This window comes from Fringilla coelebs (genome assembly GCF_963513975.1).
Source record: "Fringilla coelebs genome assembly, chromosome: Z".
In the NCBI taxonomy this organism is placed as follows: Eukaryota; Metazoa; Chordata; class Aves; order Passeriformes; family Fringillidae; genus Fringilla; species Fringilla coelebs.
Window position 1 is genome coordinate 44,856,753 of NC_140031.1, and position 20,151 is coordinate 44,876,903.

Here is a 20,151-nt window from a genome sequence, read left to right on the forward strand (position 1 = left end):
GTTCAAGAAGCGTTTGAACAATATTCTTGGGCACGTGATATGGCTCTTGGGTCTGTGATGTGTAAGGGCCAGCAGCTGGACTTGATGACCCTTGTGGATCCCTTCCATCTTAGCTTATTCTGTGATTCTGTGTAAACTTACACCTCCCTATATTCACAATTATTTCTTGGGACGTGCAAAACACTTCTGTCCATCACTTGTAAACTGTTTTTAAAAGAAGAATTTCAATCTGAATAGTTCCCGATGTTCTAATTAAGGATATTTTCTCATCCTTTGGGCTTATTTCCATCCATCATCATGTTGCAAAAGGTCTGAAAATCCACATATCCCCCAGGGCAGCTGACATAAGATTCCTACGCCAACTCTCAATGCAGGGGATCACATTTCCTGGGCTCTGAAAGAGGAGATGGAAGCAGCACCTGCTGATCCCAGCCACCCAGGAATCTATGGGGGGAGAAGAGCATCAAGTGACCGATGGGGCTGGCCGGCATGATGTGGCTGCAGCCAGCAGGGAGTGGGTCCCCAGCAATGTCACACATCCCTGCCATCTGCACCTGTCAGTGCCAGCACCTGCTGCCCCGTGGCCATAGATGGCTGTTCCCAGGGCCGCTGTGCTGACTGGGGACACTGGTCCTGGCTGCTTGGTTTTTTTGTCTTTTCTTCCCTCATGCTACTGTTGCAGATCTCAGCTCTCATGTGGTCACAGCTACAAGAGGGCAGTGTTTGTGCCTTGCAGATAAATTCATGTATGTATATCTTTATCTATACATTTTTAATATATATATATATATATGCACATAAATGCATACATACCCCCTACTAAATCACATAATCACCTTTTATTCAAATCTAGATGGATTTTTTAGAAGTATTCACACTTGAATGACCAGCTTCCATTTGCTATTATGCAGTATAATACTGCCTTAATATTCTTGGTGTGCTGCATTAGTGGAGTTAAAAAAAGAGATATGTTTCTTCAGACAAGACTGGCATTTTCTAAATAATGAATTCACATGTGAGATTAATTTGAGGTGTTAAGATTAGTGACATAAATGTGGCAATGACCTAGTTGTGATTACAGCTTCTGATGAAATCCTCTCTACAAGTATATGAGGTTTAAAAAGAAAAAATACTGGCTTTGAATGAACAGAATTCCTCATAAGTGTTAATAAAAAATTACTGCAAAATGCACTCTTTACACACAAAGAATGCATTCAAATGAAACTTCTGTGCAGATATTTTTTCAACCTGCATTTGAAAAGAAACTAAAATTCTGTTCTGTTGTATTAAAACACCCTACAACAGTCCAGAGACCAGCTGTCAGTGTGTTATGCATAAAATTAGCAGATTATCTAACTCAGATCAAAGATATCCTCAGGATACTTTTGTTTTAGTGATGGAAAAGTTACTTGTGCCTTTTCATTATCCCAATGATTCTAACACCTTACTGAGGGCTCAAAGGTCCAGGCACTACTTGTGAGTTATGGAAACATGGAAGATGTAGATAAAGGTAAAAATAATGAGGTTATTTTCCTGTATTTCCCACCATTCTTTCTACTTGTTGTCTTCCTATGAATATGTGATTTTTGCAGGATGAAGGCTAGCACCACAACCTAGTAGCAAATATCCCATTTTGCATCCCCTATCTTTTTACAGAAAATAGACTCCCACTGTTTTTTGAGACAGACTGCGGAACAACTAAGTTCATGAAGCCAAAGCTTCTATATTTTGGCTACTTCCACTAATTCACCGGCAGGAGCTATACCATTCCATAGCCAGACCTGTAAGCGAAGGGGTGTAAAGATAACCTAAAGCCAGAATAGTTGCATTTCTTACTTTTTCCCCTGGACCACAGCAAAATATCAGCCCACTATATGCCTCCCTGATTTTTCAAACCCATTGAAATGCATGAAGTTTTTAAATACCCAGGTTTTCTCTAAGCTTTATTGAGTGTCTTTGAAAGAGAAGAAGACACTGGTAAGGCATAATACGTTTGATTTGTATGAAGTTTTGCTGTTAGACACAGAAAGTGTATGGTTGAAAAAATAAACTTTATGGTAGTCCAGAAGAACAATTGCATTTTCTTTAGGGAATATGAGGCCCCTTAAAAATAAACGCTGTAATCATCAACAGCTATTTCACTCATTCTTTTTATGTTCATCTGTCGATAATCCTCCTCTGGCTCCAGCCCTTCTAGATGGAGCACCATCTTCAACATTTTCATTTGTGTCTAATTTAATCAGACATATACACAAATACAAGGCTGAAGTCAGATCTCACTTACACTAGTGTAAATTTGTAGGTGGAATTTGAACAGCTGTAAAGATACCAGTCAAGATATTCTAGATGTACAGTGGTGTTACCAAGTCTGTTACATCATTGTTGTTAGCTCTTGAAAAATAGAATAATTGAAATATGCAGGGCTTAATAAAAATGACTGCAGAAAAAATTAACTATTTTAAGGTAGCTGGTGTTTTTCCATGATATAACTGGGAACCTTTAATACTAAATGCCATATTCAAAATACTTTAAAAGTGAAATACAGACCTTTAGAAATGTGACATACAGAAGAACACATAGCTTTAAAGACTCTTTTGTCACAAAACCTATTATGAGAAAGAATGACAGCTGATAGGAATTATTATTCGCATATAGTTTGAGCATTATTTATGTTTTAAAAGATCCATAAGAGATTCTGAAATTGTATCTTTAAGGACTGCTTCATACATTATTAAAATGCAACCATCCTGGGAAGAATGTATTGCCAACCTGCGTAGCTTTGCTAGTCACTGAAGTTTTCAGGAGCAGAGACGACGGGTTTCTCAGATAAATAACAGTGTAGCATATGATATAAATTAGTTTGGATGCAATTTTTCCTAGACTATGAGGCAAACATCTTCTCCCTCAGTCATGGGGCCAGGGAACCTCTGATGACCACAACATTTTGCTTTTCTATTTCATCTGAAACAGAACACTTCCAGCAGCACTGAACTCTGCAGTACTAACTCAGCTGTGAAAATGCCACCCAGTGAGAAAAGAACACCATTTCCTTCAGCACCTGGGCTTTCTTTGGAGGTCTCCCATAAAAATCTTGAATGAATCAATGTTCTGAGCAGGTTAGTTTTTCCTCTCAGAAACTGAACATTTATTTTGCAGTAGATCAAATGATAGAGTATTACAAAAGAAAAAAAGTACCAGTATGAGAATGTGCAAATGTTCCTTCTATAGGAAACAGAACATTTCCTTCTATTTTCATAGTACTATAACTTATCCACTGGTAAAAATGCCCAAAGCAATATATTTTTCAAAAATGGTGAATTAGAATAGAGGCTATATCCCTGAGACTCTAGCCTCCTGTTTCTCTGCAGCATGGAGGCCTTAAATAGCACAAAGCAACCACCATCAACTGAATGTTCTGCTGACAGAGCTGTCACCAAAGAGAGATGAAAGGCTCTTCAGTAAGTTTAGAGAAAGCAAGTTACAGTATTTGACAATCCAAACTGGCCCATGATTTTAACTATGGAAACAGATAACTCAAATGATGCAGAATTTCATATTTAAGATGGCACTTTTCCCCTGTATATAAGTTCTGTTATTTACCAGAAACATCTGTGCAAATTGTATCTATCTTCAAACAGTTGCTAAAATCTCTAGACTATGTATTTGTCAGCTTACCAAAGTGTCATCTGCTACAAACAAAGAACTGGATTTTGTTTTCCCATGGAAAATACTACAGGAGTGGTAAGATGCAGACAGAAATTTTACAGGCTGAGATTTGCAGATAAATCAATGAAACACTAAAGGAGTGAGAAAGTGCCAGTCAGGAGTATGGAGATGCTCATTGAAACTCCAGAACCGAATGGTTATCCTCAAAAGCTGGTCCTTCAAAACAACTGTTTCCCTCTAGCATAAATTCTTTAAAAGTCATACTTTTATGTTCTTATCCCTCTGCTCTTCCCTTGAGATGAGCAAGCCCTCAAAAGGAGAGAATCAGAAATGGCAAAGTTATCAAAAAATTGTCAGATTCGGAAAAGCTTTTTTAAAAAAAAAATTAAAATTTTATAAATGTTATAATTTAATGATAATTTTTTAAAGGAAATTCTAAATTTCTATTATGGCAAACTGTGCCATCATGGAGACAGAAGTCTCTTTGCATGAGGTTATCCAAGGGTTAAGCTGTATAGCCCAAGCAGATGCAGTTTAACTCCTGCTTCTGTTACTGACTTCCTGCAGAGGCTTTGTTAATTGACTTTTGAATGACTCCCCTCCCCCCTCCATAATTGGGGTGGTATAAGAAGAAAAACCCAAGCCAATGGCAACATAGTTAGAAGCATAACTTTGGTATAAAGAAACAGACCGACCTTCACATACACCTGCAAAATGTGGCTTTACATGTTGCCTTCTGAAGCTGCTAAATTACCAACATGATGGTCACTTTCAGCGCTCTGCTTGGGAAAGAAGGAAGCATTAGAAACAGGGTTGCTGCTAGTTCTTATCGCTGCTTGAGAAAACAGGCGTGTCAGAGGCAGACTGGAGAGCTAGCCAGGGGTGTTGGAAAAACCATGGCTGAGAAAAGGAAAGTTGAGGAAAGTTGAGGAAAGTTCAGGAAAGGGAAAGGAAAAAGAAGGGAAGTTCCAGGAAGTCCTGGGAAGGGAAGTTCCGGGAAGTGAAGTTCCGGGAAGGGAAGCTCTGGGAAGGGAAGGTTCCAGGAAGGTTCTGGGAAGGTTCCGGGAAGGGAAGGAAGGGAAGGGAAGGTTTTGGAAAGGGAAGGTTCCGGGAAGGTTCCAGGAAGGGAAGGGAAGGTTCTGGGAAGGGAAGGTTCCGGGAAGGGAAGGTTCTGGGAAGGTTCCGGGAAGGTTCAGGGAAGGGAAGGTTCTGGGAAGGTTCCAGGAAGGTTCCGGGAAGGTAAGGTTCTGGGAAGATTCCGGGAAGGTTCCGGGAAGGGAAGGTTCCGGGAAGGGAAGGTTCCGGGAAGGTTCCAGGAAGGGAAGGTTCCGGGAAGGGAAGGTTCCGGGAAGGGAAGGGAAGGTTCCGGGAAGGTTCCGGGAAGGGAAGGTTCCGGGAAGGGAAGGTTCCGGGAAGGTTACAGGAAGGGAAGGTTCCGGGAAGGGAAGGTTCCGGGAAGGGAAGGGAAGGTTCCGGGAAGGGAAGGGAAGGTTCCGGGAAGGGAAAGGAAGGGAAGGGAAGGGAAGGTTCCGGGAAGGGAAGGGAAGGTTCCGGGAAGGGAAGGGAAGGTTCCGGGAAGGGAAGGGAAGGGAAGGGAAGGGAAGGGAAATTTCAAGGAAAAGCAAAGAAATTTCAAGGAAATTTCAAGGAAAGAAAATTTAAAGGAAAGAAAAGGAAATTTAAAGACAATGAAATTTCAAGTAAAGGAAAGGCAAGGAAATTTCAAGGAAAGGAAAGGAAATGTCAAGGAAAGGGAAAAAAAATCTTAATTCAGAATCTAAATGTTTTGTTTGTAAAATTTGTCTTCTTCTGGAAGCAGCAAAAACATTTTAAATATTAGGATGTCTTGCTGTAAAACTTTCTTTTGGGGACAGAATTATAGGTTTGTAAGATGTATTGGTATACTAGCCTGGCAAAGTCTTACTGTCTGAGATCTTAAAATCTTTAATGATATGGTAATTACACAGAGAGATCTGTGGGATACAAATTGGTCTCAACTTAGGTCCCCTAATTCCACAGGATAGATGAAAAAATAGAACAAGATTTTGGCCTGCCTAATTTTTCTAAGACTTGTTAGAAAGAGACGTGAAGGACACTGTTATTATGGGTAGAATAGATACTGTTTCACTTGGTGAAGACTGAAGTGTGGGCTCTTGATCAGTTTTGATCTCTTGTTCCTGCAGCATAAATCACTGTACAGGGCTGCCTACTCTGCCCTGGCATCAGAAGCTTCTCACCCCATGCCAAAATTGTGGAGCTGGAGCAGTCAAGGGGTGGGCATACATTCCCTTCCTCAGACTCTGCTGTGAAGGCGCAACTTCCAATGCTGGAAAGGCAATAAATATCTTGGGAGTACTCACATCACTAGATAACACAGATGTTTCCTCAGACCCTCACAGAGTCATGTCACAGGTAAGAAGGGGAGCTTTTTTAATTAAAAAACCCAAATCCAGAGCTGCCTGGTGGACTGCTTCTGTTTTAATGAATCAACCTACGTGAAGATTTTGCACCATGGATATCGATAGTGTTTTGGGGACTGTGTCCCTGAGAAAAAGATTAACATTGATTTCTGGCTGAGACAAATATTCAGAAGCCACTACTGTAACAATTTTTTCCTAACATACTCAGCCCAGCCTGTGTATAAGAAAGAACCATACAGGGTCCTTTCCCAACAATGAGTTGAAATCCACAGGTGCAAAAGCACTATTCCCAGTCTTCTTGTGCTAGAAGCTTGGACCAACTACAAATCAAACTTGAAACCATTATGATGTGAAAGGGAAAAACAGTGATATTTCTGCAGCAATAAAATTGAGTTCATTTACTTATTCCATCATCTCTGCTATCTTCTAAACTATGCAGCAATCTGCCTGCTGCCACAGAAGCCAGACCTGTTTTCTAAGCTCTGGAGAGCATTTACAGTGCAATAAGCAGCCTAGAGGAAAGAGTCTTTCATAGAATGAGAAAGGCATACTTAAGGTTCTCTAACATTTATTCTCTAACATTTATACTGAATACAAAATATTTAATCAGAAGTTAACTGTACCAATGAAAGCAGAGATGCAATAAGATTGACTGGGATTACCTCAAAACAAACATGGTTTTGACTTTTGGTATATTAAAATTAAAGATCTGGCAAAGAGATCCTGACTGATTTTAGTGGGCTCAGGATTTCACACAGGAACTTACACTAGTGAAAGGGACCAACAGTGTCCTAAATAACTAAAATTTCAGTTCAAAAATGCTAGAAAACCCTTTCCATGAAGGGGCCAAGGGCCATATATAAACCATGAGTATACAAGAATTTCTCTAGTTCAGAATTGCAAAATTTTGGTCCTAGAATCTATAGAGAGATTTGTAGTCCTGACGCTTGTGTAGATTTCTCAACATTGTAAAACCTTGAAATAAACTGCAGGAAAGCTTACTTACATTGATATCAAAGTCAGCAAGATTTGTATTTCTCCCTGGGTATGGTAGATCACAAGACCCCAAATAAAATAGCAGTAGCAGGAATTGATGAGAACTTCTTTTATTTCTGCCATTCATTTGGTCATGGAGATCAGCAGGAGGCAGACTTAACTTCAGAACTTTTAGGTTTAGTCAGGTATTTTATGACATTGCCCTTCATGAAGAAGGAAGTGGAATTAAGAACATTTCTTCCAGGAAAAAGACTGTAGAGGAGTAGGTGAATTTCTCAGATTCATTAATGGGAAAGGAATGAAAAAGTTAATCTGCAGAACAAACAAGAGAATTTTCTATAACCCTTGGGATCCAATGTGTCATCTCAAGTCCGAGCCCAGAAACATCTCCCTCGTTCAGGATAAAATTGTGAATCTCTCATGGGTATTACTATGAGGTGGGTTTAGTCCTAATAAATCATATTATTGAAAAAGGTAATTTCAGAATTGTAATTTCATATTTACATATATGTAGTTATCTAAAAGGGTCCTAACTGTTCAAGGGTTCTTCTAGTGTAACCAATTAATAAGAACCCCTGCCTCTTCCTGCCCCCAGCTTGAAAGATATAAATGCAAATGTCTCCAGAACAGTGAAATGACAGCACTTCGTTCTAAGACCCCTTGGAACAGAAGCAATTTTTAAAGTGTCAGGGTAGGAAAATGGTCGATGAGCAATGTTATTTCTTGCTATGAGCTTATACTAAAACCATGAAGAGCAGTCCACACCCTGCTGCAATTGCCTTGTTGCAAAGAAGGGGCTTGTGACAGGAAAGTGCTGTGGAATAAATCCAGTAAGTGGTTTAGGTACATAAAAGGCTCAGTTTGGCAATATCTACTAGTTAGGCACCTGATTGTCACAGGGAATTAGCAGCGTGTTAGGATCTGAGGCATGGGAAGAGTTTGGTGCTACAGAACAGGATCCAAACCTAGCAGTAGGCAACAGAATTGTGAACGACCCAGAGCAAGCAAATGGGTTTTCAAAAATCCTATCCCTCATGAGAGGCATCAGGTGCTTATCCAGGGCTACAGAGATGCTTCATCCACATTCCTGCTGGGCATTCAGGTATTGACTGAAGCATACTAACTCCTACAGGCAACTTTTCAAATACTTGAAGAACACACGCTTCTCTTAAGAAAACTTTTCTGTTCCTGATTTTTTCTGTATAACAGCTAGTGGTTAGAAACACGCTAACTGGAAACACAGGTTCTATTTCTTCTTTAATCTGAATAGGCTCAAGCCTATTGCTCCCTGTATTCCTAGAAAGGATAGATGTACTTAGGTTCCTATGCTCTAGACAGTTCTAGATAGTTAAACATATATATAATTCACTGTAATATTTTGCATTAAAAGTGCACAATTTGTTCAGTCATAGAAACAGAACTTGAAAGCAGACAGAGTTCTTTGGCTTGTAACAGCATTTTTGTTAGAGGAAAACCTTTTGAAATTATTTGGGTCTTAAAGTGGGACTGGGGAAGACTGTCAACTTTGACCCACAGTGGGTCAATATTTATTAAGCACAGTAGAGGCCCCTAGTAATGTTGAAGGTTAAATAACAGATTGTCCACAATGTTCATGAACCTCCAGATGAGATTTTTGGAGGAATGACCATTGCCGTTTCGTAAGGCAAGTTTAGATATTTCTGCAAAGTATTTTCAGATATAGGATGGAAAGTACTTAGCATAATTATGAGCTTTTATTTGTGAGTTAAACAATATATGTGGGTCATAAAAATTTACAACTAGGATAGCAAGCTTCTTTTCAGACAGTTTAAAGAAACGTAGTTCAGATGCTAAGGCACTAGTACCTGCCGGAAGGAATCCATAAAGTTTCTATTTTACTGATATATGTTTAAACATGTTAGAAACATGTAATAATCAATCCTGGATTATAAAAATGAAAGGAAAATTCTTATGGTTTTTTTGCTTTTCATGTTACAGCCATAGTTATGTTGTAGGAAGCTAGATATTTAAATAAGACATTCCATTTGGTACTGCTTCTTTGTCAAGATCTTGATCTCTTTTGAACCAATCTCTAGCAGCTGTATTGTTTAAACTACTTTTATTGACCCTTCTATAATTTGCTTTCTTTAAAGAGCCTGTGTGCAATAACACTTGATTAAAAAAAACTTGAACAACCCAAAGTACAATGCATGATAATTTATATAATTCTGCAATATAATTGTCTATAGATCACACCAGATGACATAAATAAATGAGTTTGAGATTTTTTTAAATCCAAGCATATCCAATGTATCACAGATTTTTACTTTTTACGTCTCTGTCTATCACACAAATAATTAACTGTTTAGAACATACATCATGCAACTTTTTAAAATAGCTTTTACTTCTTCGTTAATGGCAACCATATATAGAAATATCCATGGCAAAACTAAGAAAGAAAAACTCAGCCATCTAAAGTTTTGGATTTAGAGGTTGCTGCTTAAAGAAAATGTTGACTGAAGCTGTTTTAGTGGAACTTTTCTAATGCAATGAAAAATGGTTATTTAAGATTTAACAACATTTAACAGCTCTGGACTATAGACATTGATTCAGAGCTCACTATAGACTTGTGATTATTAAAAATGTAGAACAACAGAGCATATGTCTATTTGAGGTTTTATAGCCCTTCAAATTTGATAACTCACAGTTATTTCAATTGTCTTGTATAAAAAGACTCATAGAGGCCTCTCTGAATTCAGAGCAAACAGGATCTAATCAATATCAAGTACAAAGATGGATGCAAATTTTATGCTACACAAATAAATAATTAATTTATAGTTTCTTACTGTAACAAGGAAGAAAAGTCAGCATATTTTGAAGTTTAACAGAACTTTCACCAGAGCTATGAAAACTGTGGAAAGCTATTTCACAAAGGTAGTGTTATCAATGTGCAGTCTAGGGAAGGAGAGGTATTTTGCTTCATGCAAATGACATGGGTAAGGTGCTCCAGCCTGAGCAGAAAATTTAAGATGTTGGCTCCCAAGCAGAAGAGTAAAGTAGGCAAAAAGCCAGGATTAGACTGACTTTTCATCCGTATTCTCTTTGGTGATGAAGTTCATCTTGCAGAGTGCCATTGTTTCTCAGGGAATTCAAGATTCTGTGGCAGGGAGATTTACTTCTGAGTATAGATATAAAAGCTACTCATGGTATGAACTATTGAGGCCCCATCTCTGTCACCCTTACTGACACTGGGACTGCTTCAGAAAACGAGCCATAGCTCTGCAGAGATTTGCAGGAGCATTCAATTTTCTTCTTGTGAGAAGCTTCAGTGTCTGAAAGGTGACTTCCATAAATCTTCCATAAATAAGTCTTATTTTCAGAAATAAGACCTTTTCTAGTATTGCTTATTACAAAAAAGCATCCATAGAAAGTTATGTCTATGTTAGAAACAGTAACAAGGCAGATGTGAATTTCGTCAGAACACTCTGACATCTCTAGTCTTTAATGAGGGACCTAATAAAACCTGAATAGTGGGCTTTGCATAGGATAAATTTTTGACTTTTAATACAATAAGGCTCTTTTAACCTGATGAGTGGTAGCTTAGAGCCCACATCTGGAAACATTTGTAGATCAAAAAAACCCTTGTTCATGTGTAAGCATATGAAGAATCATGCACCATGTAACTGATTTTGCTAGAAACTCAGCATTGCATAATCTTCAATACTGATTTAACAAAGAACAGTTAGAAGCTTATGGGAACCCAATGAAACAAAAAGTCTTGGGGGGAAAAGAGGGCAAGGTCAGTAATTTGCATTAAGGATAGTTGTGAGGTAAAGAAAATGTGTAGTATTTTTACATTTGTCATTATTACTACTGTGTACAAATTTGGGTAAATAACCACATTTTGTATTTGCCTTACAAAGCAGGGACATTTTAATTATGAAAATTAAAAATGGGCTTGCTCACAAAAGCCTTTGTATCTGGATCACAGCTGTAAGTAGCTCACTATCTAGGTTGAAAATGGCAATACAGGGTAGTGTGTCCTATTTTTCTGTGCTTGAAGTGAAGATACAATAGTAGAATTCAGCCTTGGTAGTTACTAATACACCACACAGACACAATAACACCCTGTGTACTGCATAAAGGAATCACTTGTGGCCTGCCTCCATTACAAAGAGCAGAGGGGGCCAACATGCAAGAAGACAAAATGCTTTACAAGGGGAGGGAGACCAGAAGAGTTGATGTACCCAAATACAAGAGCCTTGATTCTTTTTAGAGTGATTTAATCCCTTTCCATCAATTATCATCCTTTGTCTCGAGAATCTTATCACAAGAAGCATTACAGGAACTGAACAAAACAATACTCAGGCTCAAATAACCCTGTGAACTGCACTGACATTTCCACACCCTGTTGCTGTGTTTGACCAGGTTACTCAGGTTAAAAAAAACAACCAAAAACAAAATGCAAAAATTCTGTACAGGACAGCAACACACATTCTTGTTCTAAATTACATGCTCAGCCCTTCCTGGTGTTTCTTCTGCTCTGTACTACTGATATCTCACACTGCAATACTGCTATGGATATGAAAAACTGCAATACAGAAGAAGATTGACTTTCTCTAATTTGACAGCTTTTCAAGTGAAAAGTACCTGCTTTCCAGGCTTCTCAACAGGTTTATTTTTGAGTAAATTAGATCCTGCCTTTTCTATTCCAGTCTTCCACAGCCTTTTGGTGAAATTTGAGTTTCAGAACAATTACAGATTAAAAAATTGTATGTATCTGCAGAAATGCTCTGCAGCTAAGATTTAATTTTTCAGTGAAATAAAAAATGTCTGCCAATTCATTTTTACTGCTCTGAATCAGAGTAATAAATTTTTCTTTCTTACTGATATGTGAAGTTTTGAGGACACATGAAATCATTTAAAAGCATCTAGTTGTTTCATTCATTCATGCTAGATACGTGACATTTCATGGTAATTCTTGACAGAACACTGCAGTCATTGCTTGTCTTAAAATAAATTAAAAAACATGTGGAAAGTAAAAAAAAAAAGGACTTTAGGAAAGTCAGCTGTTTTTGACAGTAAGTTAGTTTCTGTGGCACAAAGCCTTGTATTTCAGAAAGTGTTTATGATCCATGAGGGGAAAAAAAAGTGTATCCTTGGTCTAAAATATTTATTGGCACCTAGGAGTCTGAAGAGAGCAAGTCAGGCCTGTGGTTTTTGGAGGGCACTTTATCATCGCCTGCATTCTCAAAGGGATCCGTGAATAAATAGAGCTGGATTACTCATCCTTCTATTCCACACCTATTCCTCTCCATTTTCCTTGGCAAGACTGAGTGGCAAGCTATTTTTAGTGAAGCAGTGTTCTATTTTTAGACAAATAGCTGTTAAGACACATTGTTAGGAAAAAAATAAAAAAAAGAAAAACACAGGGAGGAGGGAACAAGGTTTCCCATCTCATATTGTGAAGCAAGCCCTTCAACCTGTAACTTCAGGCATTTCAGCTGCTTCCAATCTTGGAAAAATAAAGAAAATTTGGAGTGCAGGGATTTAAAAATAAACCTACCCTCTGGCAAACAGACCAAAATACAACAAGCTGTTACTATGTGAAACAGTGATTACAAAAGTAAAGAATGTTTCTCAGTGACTAGATTGGAATAAAACTTTGGAGCTATTGAGGTCTGAGAATATTACACAGACATGTAAGATATTTCCAGCTCCTTAGCCAGACATATAATATTTTGGAGAAAGGAGGAGTGATCGGTGAAGTAGACCTTGCTCTAAGAAATAGAGCTTTAGGATTCCAGTTTGGCAAAAAAAAGAAGGAAGAACAAAAAAATTGGAACATGTTTATATTCTGCCCATATTTTTCACTTTCATCATTTCAGCATTTTTGCAACAATTAATCAAAAAAATTACTATGTTATTAAAATATTTTTAAAACTATTACAAAACAACAAAAGAATAAGTAAAAAATAAAATTATATGATCCTCAAAAAGGTTAAAACAGGACATTCAGATCACCCCTAAATATACTCAAAAAAAGCTTCACATGTACCATATGCTTCAGAATAATTAACTTTGGATCTATTTTATTTTTTTCTGTCCCTTCTCCCTTGTTCCACATATGGAAAAGTAGCTCTTAGGTGAGTGGCTTTTCTTCCATTTGAGATAACACTAGGACTACAAGCTATGTTTCATGTTAACCAAATCCTTGCCAAAATAAATAATAATGAAAAATTTTCTGTTAATTTTTTGAAATAAAGCAAAATGAAAAAATTAATTGTGCAAATTGCTGCATTTTTTAACATACTGAATTAATTTGAAATACAAGAAATCCTCTACTTTTTGTCTTCTAGATTTCATAGCAACTAAAGTCTCCAACTTATTAAATGCAGAATAACAAGGAGATGCAGAATTATCAAGGAGAGCTTGAAAATAGCCTGGGAGTATGAAGAGTCAAAAATCTCATGAAGACAAGTGGCAAGAAGGGAATAAAATGCTACCTAATGAGTTCAGTCGAAGGACTCTGTACTTTGGACACTCTCACTGACTGGAACAGCAGTTCCATTGAGGGACTACTTTGGATAGAATAGAATTGTACACAGTTTTCCATCTTTGAAGTTTTTCTTGTGGTCTTGTAAGAGCTACTATTTACATGAATCCCAAATTGATGGAATCATAAGATTAGGTAAGAATGTCAGCTTTTGTTCAGAAAAGATGGAGTTTTAAAGATGCATTTTCTAAAAAATAAAGTAAAGATTGATAAAATGTACAGACTTGTAAAACTTTTGAAACCAAGATATTTTTCCCTCTGAGATTTTTTTAACCAGTCGCGCTTAGAAAAAACACAGAAAAAACTTACATGAGGACGGACATTAATTTACAAACACATTTTTCAAATTGTGTTCAATTTCAAATTAATTGGCAAACAAAGACCAAAGGAAAAATGCTGAAGATCTTGCATTCAGTCCTTTGGTTCAGTCATACATGATGGTGGCAATAGTGGTTGGGTTTGTATTTTCTAAGAATGAAAAAAGACAAAGACATTTAAAAAGCGTTACAGTTATCCAAAGGAAATTTTTGGCCAGTTGACTCATTTCAAATGTCTGTCCTGTGAAACTGGTACCCCTAGATGTTTTTTTAGCAACTGGTCTTCAACCAATTTACAAAGGAAATCAATGATGCTATCCCCATTTCAAAGATAGTGAAACTGAAGCATTAAGAGGAAATGTGACTTATCCAAGGTCACAAAACAGTATTTGACAAAGCTATTAATAAAACTGAAGTCTCATGAGTCCTAGTGCAGCACAGTATCCAATATACTGTACTGTCTTTAGATCACCCTGAATAACCTTTCTTACATACAGGCTTTCTTTCCATACTGTCCCAGTCTTCAGTCCACAGTAGCTGAAAGAGATCCCCTGATTTCAGCAGCTCAAGACCTGACTTGATGTGTATTTCACAGCTTGTTTATATGCAATATTTTGTTAGAATGACAAGAGAAGAAAATACACTTATTACATTAAACAAGCTGCAATGGTTGCCTTACTTTTCCTAAAAAGAGAACATTTAGAGAGTTATATAGGTTTATTTACTATGATTATACAGATAAGAGTCTTAATTGATATGAAGAGGCTTTTACAATCTAATTAACCTCCTAGCTAGTCATTAGCTCCGTGACCTTTAGAAATAATTGACAGAAGAAAATTTCTTTTGTCGCTATCTCATTCAAACTTCCCCATCAAGTGACTAAACCTAATGTGCTATAGAACCCACAGCACATCTGTGAGGATTGATGTGCAGTAAGACCATAAGCAAAACAGGACTGTGGCATTCCTCTCTGGCACAAATATTGCCCATGGCCACCTGACTGCCATTCTCATCAACTCCAGCCTTCAACTGTGCTGAAGGTATACTAAGTTTTAACTCATGTGCCTCAAGGAGATTTAAAAGTATGCCAATTAACACTTTGTGGTTGGCCATACTAAAAACAACTTGATTTTCAGTTCAAACTAGCTTTTATACAAATTTGTGGAAGACTGAATTGCCATCACTAATTGCATGTTTTCATTACACACTTTTTTTTTTTTTCTGGAGTAACAATGGTTTTTTTTAACCAGCAAATAAGCACACAATAAAAAAATTCTGAATTCCACCACCTTGTAGGTCTTGGTATTACTTTGTTCCTTGCTATCTTAATGTTAAGATCTTTGAAGATCTCTGTATGTTGTAAAACACAAAGGATAACCTGGGAGAATTTCACATGTTCAGAACCTCACTTCTTCCTCTTAGGGGAAAATGCAACTGCAAATGGCACACATTTCTTCTGCTATGTTAAGACTGCTCTCCCTCACCAAGTACAGAAGTCCACTGAAAAGGGGAAAATACCCTGTGGAAGGTCAGTTCACCAGTAGTTGCTAGAGAATGAACATGTGTGCAAAACAAGTAAAAAGGAGAATGCCAGATGCTCATTATCCATGGAAAAGAATCTATAATGTATAAATTAAAAATGTGACATGTTATTGCAAATTAGAACTACTTATCTTTGTTTTGTTTTGTTTTTCCCTGGGAAATCTGCAACCCCATCACAATATTCCTAAAATAACTTACTCCCTAGAATTCTTGATGAAGTCTTCACTATCACTAAAAGCAAGAGTTCACCCAATCCAAGTTTTCCAAACTTACCCAATTTCCATTAGAAAGAGGAGGGAAAAGAGGATGGAGGACCACCGAGTGTAATGGAAAATCAGTCCCTAACAGAGTATGACTATGTATAGATGAAAAGCCAGATGAGGTTAAGGTTTTACTGAAGCAGAAAAATATGCCAGTATATTGCAGGAGTTGGTATCTTCCTATTTGTAAAAATCCATGTTGAGGACCATGAAATCCTTCTAACACTTGATTAAAAGAAAATGAGAGAGAGAAAGAGAGAGAGAGAGAAATAAAGGAGAAGTTGAAGACATGTATCAGAAAAAGAAAGATCAAAAAACCAATAATAGATATTTCAGAAAGGACACTGAGCTCACGGAAGAATTTTTTGTAAGGTAATAGAAGTTTTACCTCCATTTAATTTAACTTAATAAGGTAAATATCTTAATTTTGCAAAATTAAGATATTTGGTGGATGATCAGCATGCATGTCATAGAACCCCAGTCAGCAAAGAGAAATATGAATGAAGTCTGTGGTTTGCTTTTTTCTCTACTAATGATTAGTGGTATGGTAAGGGGGAACTGAGGTGGATGAATGTGTGCCTGAAAATGGAAGATAGGGGTGAATTTGAAAGGGCTGACCTAGCAAGGGAACTTGAACTAAAGGTAGTGACCACTGAATCAGCAGACGAAGAGAAGTCAGGTGGAGAAAGAGAGACAATAAAAGCAGCAGGGTCAGATAAATTGATGGATTGGGGGTTTAAAAAGAGCTAAAAGATAAAGTAGTGGGTGATTTGTGCAGGAATGGCTCATGTAAACAGAGAGTCAGGCTTAGCATATTAAGCTCAGTATACCAGAAACTGAATTAAAACCAAGAGTCAATGAAAACTCACTAGAGGTCTTCTAAAGCTAAGACAGTAGATGCTGCTTTGACATGAAAGAAATGAGAAGGAAAAAGGGACAATGAGATAGAAAACAGGCAGGAAGTTTTACCTTAAATTAGCAATGGCTTGATGGCTTAGATGAAGAATCACAACAGACTTCTATAGCATAGTTAGACTTTAAATTATATTTGCAGCAAATATTTAATTATTTCCCCATATTCCTGCTCTGAAATCTGTCCCCTTCCATCTAAGGCTGGGGTCTTTCCTGAGCTCCTAAAGAGTGAGCTCAGAGTGTTACAGAACTGGATTCTTCTTATCACAGCAGTGTGACAGTGAGGTATCACTAGATTAAGTTGTGCTACACCCACTTCTGTTTTATAGAAACAAGGAAAAGATCTGGCCTCATTTCTAATAAATCCAAAGAATACATAATGTATGCACTTGACTGTTGTAAAATGCTGACAATTTTTTCTTTCCCATTTCCTTATTGCCAAAAGTAAGTTATTGCATAATCTTATCAATTATGCTGGATATATTATTGTTGGAATTTACATACACACTTGGAGGTTAGCATAAAGATGAAATGTTATATTTCTCCTCTGTATTGAATGAACTCACCAGAGTTTCTGCTGTTCCTTAGAAGAATTACAAAATCCAGCAAATAATGCTCACTTTTTAACTGCAGGAAAATTGAAAGAATGACTGTGGTATGAATAATTTGGTGGGTGAGGACATAATGGCTTCAAATTTAAGAATCCAGTTAATGTTAAACAGAAGTTTCAGAATGTACGTTTTTTGTTTGGTTGATTTTGTTTTGTTGCCTTTTTTTGTTTGGTTTGCTTGTTTCCCAGAATTAATGCATATCTCCATGCACAATAATTGTAACTGTTGCTTGAAATGAATAAATGTGAGTGTAAAATGCATATATTTTCTTCTTCATGGGTACACATTGACCTTTATTTACTCTTATATGTTGTAGGCATATTTACTGGGTCTTAACTGAAACACATTCACCTGGTAAAAAATTTTTGCCACTTGAGAACTCAGATATATGAAAGAGCATGTTAATCAGCTTTGTTTTGATGAAGCAACTGGAAATATAATCTGTTATATTTATTGCATGTAAATAAAATTTCTACATATGTAAAGAAAATAAAAGCTATTTTAAATCATTAAACCAGATGGCCTTTACAATTCTCTAATACTAGCATTCCATTTTTTTATCAAGATAGATTTATTGATATCATCTATCTCTAAGCTGGGTGGAACCAATCTTCTGTTAAAAAACAGTGTGATGTTTGTTAGATATATGACCATGTTTTCTTCTTTAGTTGTTACTTTAAGTAACAGCTCACTTTTTTGTAAAGGATAAATAGAATTAATCCCAGTAATTATATTGAAATAATTTGCTTAATAAAATTGACAGCTTTAGCCAGATCTGCATGAAAAAGAATATAATTTTTGTATTTGAATGTAGTGGTTTAACTTAAAAGTAATTAACTACATATTAGAGACCTGCTCTTTTAATTTTCTTTGAATGTAGATAGTTCAAAGAACTTACACATAATTTTAATGACTGATAAAACAGTTCTATCACAACTTAAAAGTAACTAAATAGTTAATATTATGCTGAATGTGAACAGAAATTGGATACTAAATTGAAGACCTTTATGTGTTTGACAGGTCTATTTCAAATTTTCATTGGTCTGCCTAAAAAGGATTTTTCTCTTGAATACTGTGCCAAAATCTATGACCAGAACTATGCTCTTGTCTTCTGCTGAAATATAGTTATTGAATAGACATTTAGTTGAAAATGCTCAGATTTAATAATATTGTCTTATTCTCAGCTGCTGTTGATTGCTCTGGAAGACAAGATTAAAAATCTTTTACTTGTGAAATCCAGCTGTCTGAAATGGAAAAGAAGATGGACCCCTTACAAGGAAAATATGGATAATGTGTAATTGATCAGTTTAACTGATCAATTAAAATGCTTAATTGTGTGGCAGATTTATATCCTGTACCTGAAAATATACCCAAACTACGCTAAGAGTCAAGCCATTCACCAAAGCTCTATCCTATACTGTACTTGTAACTGTGATGTTCATTATCCATTGAAGGCATGATAATATGGAATTCTTGTTCAAAACCTACACGCTGGAGAAGGACTACTTGGATTTTCAAACTGTACCAGTACTGATATAACACCATATCAGTATTGGTATTTTATGTTACAGGCAGAACATAGAAAAATGTAACAGACAGTCAAACTCAGAGCTGATAGAGCATTCACTTCATTTGGCCTTTTATGGTCTGTTGTTCAATTTAAATAATATTTATTTCAATTATCCACTTTTATATTGTTCCTTTTAGAAAAGTGAAAAGAGTTGCCCACCAAACTTTGGGTATAGCCAGAAAGTTACACATCTGAATGCAAAACTGCTGATCAACCTATCCAAATTGGCCTGCTGTTCATGCAGAAAGGGATTTTGCTGGTGCAGTGAATTTTCTTTCTGAAAATTTCAACATTATTTGAAATTGTAAGATTTCATTCAAGATCCTTGGAAAACCATAGTCCTTATGATAGAAAGTATGCATTTATTGCAAAGCAAGCCATAAATCCCTACATGTATTAACACCTATTTCCCACAAAAGTCTGTAGGAAGAAGAAAAGATATCACAATAAACTCTTCTGCTAAGAATATTCTGGCCTTTTTCCACTAAAAGAGGAGAGGACTTAATTTTGGGCATAGAATTTGAATTCTTTTGGACTTCCCAGATCTGGGGGGCAAGAAAGGCTTCATGTTTATGCAAAGGATCTGAAGTAAGAGAGGAAAAGAAATGATGGAGAGGAGGAAAAAATTATGCACTTTCCTTCTAGTCTCAACTCATATGATTTTTTTTCTGCTGTCAGCACCTCACCCTCTTCTAATGGGGGGCAGAATCTGAGGGAAATAGGGAGGGAAGCAAAACAGTAACTTCCTAGATGCTGGCATAAGGATAGAGAGAGAAGTGATGTATAATCCTGTGTGCAGTCTTTGCCCATCTAAGGTGGTGTGACTGTGACTCTGTAACAAGTATAACAATCATAATTATGCAGAACTTTTTATCCTTTAAAATATTTTATGTGTAAATAACTCACTATCTTACATTCTAGCCTCAAAAACATGACTAACCCTGGCAAAGATTCCAAAAGTATCAAAGTTGTTTTTCAGAAAACATCCAGATAACTCAAAAATCTGAAACTAACTTTATAAAAATCTGGAGTAAACTAAGTATATACATCAACATATTCAGGAGTAAATTTTCACTGACCCTTAAGATAGGTCATCATCCTTGATACCATTAGATCAGTCATGCGCTTTAAAACCAGAAATTGTGTAGGTCACAAAACCCATTTTTTAGATATCTGTCTAAGATATGAGTGCTTTGTTAATAACAACAAAATAATTGAAGGCTTTATGTATTTTGCATAGCTTGAATCCAAATGTGATTGCAACATACACTGACTTTTCTAAGAATATTAGAAGTTTAATTTTAAAATTTTTAATTTAAATT

General features: G+C 36.6%; 1 protein-coding gene across 6 annotated transcripts in view; it reads right to left on the reverse strand.

The window, feature by feature from the left end:
* The window catches only part of MEF2C (myocyte enhancer factor 2C), a 114,104-nt gene that overhangs the window by 37,638 nt on the left and 56,315 nt on the right, over window positions 1–20,151 (reverse strand). The gene's annotated exons all lie outside the window — the stretch shown is intronic.